This window comes from Gossypium arboreum, chromosome 9 (genome assembly GCF_025698485.1).
Source record: "Gossypium arboreum isolate Shixiya-1 chromosome 9, ASM2569848v2, whole genome shotgun sequence".
Taxonomy (NCBI): Eukaryota; Viridiplantae; Streptophyta; class Magnoliopsida; order Malvales; family Malvaceae; genus Gossypium; species Gossypium arboreum.
The window spans coordinates 7,661,262-7,664,637 of NC_069078.1; the positions used below are offsets into that span (position 1 = coordinate 7,661,262).

A 3,376-nucleotide genomic window follows, 5' to 3' on the forward strand; every position below is an offset into this window, starting at 1 on the left:
ATAGGGTCAGAAAATGCGGTTCATTAAATCCATAAATACCGTAGGGCATTCATTAAACCAAAGGGCATGATGAGGAACTCATAATGGTCGTACCTCATCCGAAAAGCAGTCTTCGTTTTGTCTTGCTCCTTAACCCTTAACCGGTAGTAGCCTGACCTTAAATCTATCTTAGAAAACATAGTGGCTCCCTTCAACTGATCGAAAAAATCATCGATCCTTGGCAAGGGATACTTTTTCTTCACACTCACTTTGTTAAGAGTCTATGCACAATCTCATCAATCCAACCTTTTTCTTCACAAATAGTATTGGGGCACCCCACGGAAAAAAACTCGGTCTCGTAAATCCCTTGTCAGTTAACTCTTATAGTTGAATCTTTAACTCTTTTAACTCCATAAGAGCCATCCTATACGGAGCAATCGAGATGGGTGTCGTACCAGAGACTGACTCAATTCTAAATTCAACTTCCCTCACTGGAGGCAGTCCGGGTAATTCCTCTGGAAACACATCTGTAAACTCACATACCACTAGCACTAATTCGATCTTTAATTCAGATGCTTGAGTGTTCAATACAAAAGTGAGATAAGCTTCACACCCTTTTCTCAAATATCTCTGTGCAGTCATAGACGATATCACTACAGGTGAGTTCTCCGATTCATCTAGTTCAACCCGAAGAACATTCCTATCTTCACATTTCAACTCGATAACTTTTCTTCCACAATCCACTATAATACCATAAGAAGTCAACCAATCCATACTGAGGATTAAGTCAAATTCATCAAACGGTAGTAGCATGAGGTTAGCCAAAAAATAATGACCTTTAACCATCAAGGGACAGTTTCTACATATCTTGTCAATTAACACATGCTTGCCTAATGGGTTTGACACCTTTACTACAAATTCTGTAGACTCATTTGGCATATTCATACTGGGTACTAATTTCATGCAAACATAAGAATGGGTAGACCCCAGATTAATTAAAGCAAGAACAGAAATATCATGAAGAGAAAAAGTACCTGTAATCACATATGGTGAAGATGCCTCTTCGCTAGCGCGAATGGCATAAGTTCTTGCAGGCGCTCGGCCCTCAGGCCTCACAGCTGAATCTCTAGAAGCACCTCTACTGCTAGACCCACTACCCATGGAAGATGCTTCAAAATATAAAAACTCCTATTTTTAGTAAACTATCCCCCTCTCCTCACCTATAAATAAGACCTCATTCTCACATTTCTACTCAACCCTCATCCCTAATCACTCATCCTTTATTCATCATTCATTCTCTTAGCATTCTTTTTTTCTCCCCACGCCTATCATCATCTTTTCATAAACATTTTAGCATTTGAGCCTCTTAAAGAACCCTTGTTCGGCCACCTTGGAGAGCCATCAACAAAACAGTGAAGCAAAGGAATGAAGGAGCCTCATCAGTCAGAGTTTTGGGTGACAGCCACTCTGAATTGGGTTTAATCTTTTTTTTCTTAATTTAATTTAAAAATGTTTTCTATGTGTTATTTATTCTTTTTTACAACAAAGTTAGCTTAATTTTATTTAAGCTAAGATGATTACTTTGATTAAATAATATTTATTAGATTCATGCTTATAATGTTTGTGCCTCAATCGATCATGCTTTCAATTAAAATTAAGTCTGTATTTCGTTCACATGTGATTGAAATGCACCTAAATTAGCTGAGCAATTCTAACCAGACGACGACTAGTGGACGCATAATTGAAATGTACATGCTCAATTTAGATCCTAACCCGATTAAATTGCAGGTTGCACAACAACCCTAACCAGGCTCTGTTATATGCATAGTTTTTAGATTTGTGGGATTAAACTGTTTCAAACCCAACACATCCCTGTTACCTCGCACAAATACTAAGAAACCCTTAGTAAATAAGGATCAGTAAAATGCGTATTTACTAAGTAAAAGATTCCGAAAGGACCTAACGTGGTTTCCAAACTCATGAAAGATCGATTTGCCATGGAATGTTTTTCTGAATATCATTAAGCATGTTGATAATAAGTTGAGTTCAATTAAAGTAGTTTTCCAAGTTTATTTATGTTATAATTGTTGCAATTTGTGTTTAATTTTGCTAAAATCTATTTCATTCATTTAGTTTGCATACTTAGGTTAATTTGCATTAGGGATCATTGCATTTAGTCTAATATATTTTAATCATCACTTATCAACTAAATTGTGCTTTTATTTACCAAATTGTTAATATAATTTTACAAATTAAGTAACTTAGCACAAATACAATCCCTATGGAGACGATAACTCTATACTTAGTTATTACTTGATAATGACTGTGTATACTTGCACAAGCCCCAGTGTTAAAAGTTTTTTAGCACCGTTTCTGGGGATTGTCAACTGTTTCCATACTCATTTCTTTCATGAAATTATTTATTTTCAATTTGATTTATTTCTAACATTACTAACTTATTCTTTTTAATTTTGTGATTTTCTTTTCAGGTGTTTATCAGCATAGATCGAATTATCGATTTTTGTAGACCCTGAAATTGAGCAAACTTTCAGACAAATAAAACGTGAATGAATAGCTCAAAGACAAGTCGAGATGGACCTTGGAAATCAAAATCAAGACCAAGGTAATGAAGCTGATCATGTACGAAATCTTATCCTCATTGCTGATGATAGGGATTGATGCATCAGACAATATACTGTGCCACTTTTCAGTGAGTTAAACCCAAGAATTAGAAGGCCAGATATTGAGGCAACCTAATTTGAATTGAAAGCAGTGATGTTTCAAATGATCAAAACAGTGGGCCAATTCAGTGGTATGCCCACAAAAGATCCACATCTCCACCTTCGATTGTTTACAGAGGTGAGTGATTCATTCAAGATAGCTGGTGTGAATGAAGAAGCACTGAGGTTAAAGCTGTTTTCGTACTCGTTACGAGATCGAGCACGAGCATGGCTCAATTCATTGCCACCAAGTTCCATAACTACATGGCAAGAATTAGCAGAGAGATTTTTGGTTAAGTATTTCCCGACTAGCAAAAACACTAAGTTGAGGAATGAGATCACAACCTTCTAACAATTGGATGATGAGTCTTTGTATAAGGCTTGGGAGCAATTCAAGGAGTTATTGCATAAGTGTCATCATCATGGGATTCCTCATTGTATCCAATTGGAGACATTCTATAATGGTCTCAATGTACATACAATATTGATAGTAGCTGCTTCTGCGAATGGTGCAATTTTGTCTAAGTCTTATAATAAGGCTTATGAAATCATTGAGAGGATCACAAGTAATAACTATCAATGGCCAACAAATCGAATAGCTTTAGGAAGATGTGTAGCCGGAGTTCATGAAGTTGACACCCTCACTTCGTTATCAACTCAGGTATCGTCTATTTTCT

General features: G+C 36.3%; 1 non-coding gene across 1 annotated transcript; it reads right to left on the bottom strand.

Moving 5' to 3' along the window:
• Positions 1-3,021: 3,021 nt before the first annotated feature.
• LOC128281027 (small nucleolar RNA R71) lies at positions 3,022-3,128 on the bottom strand. The gene has a single exon (XR_008271244.1). It is a non-coding gene; the product is annotated as a small nucleolar RNA R71 (small nucleolar RNA).
• Positions 3,129-3,376: the final 248 nt, after the last annotated feature.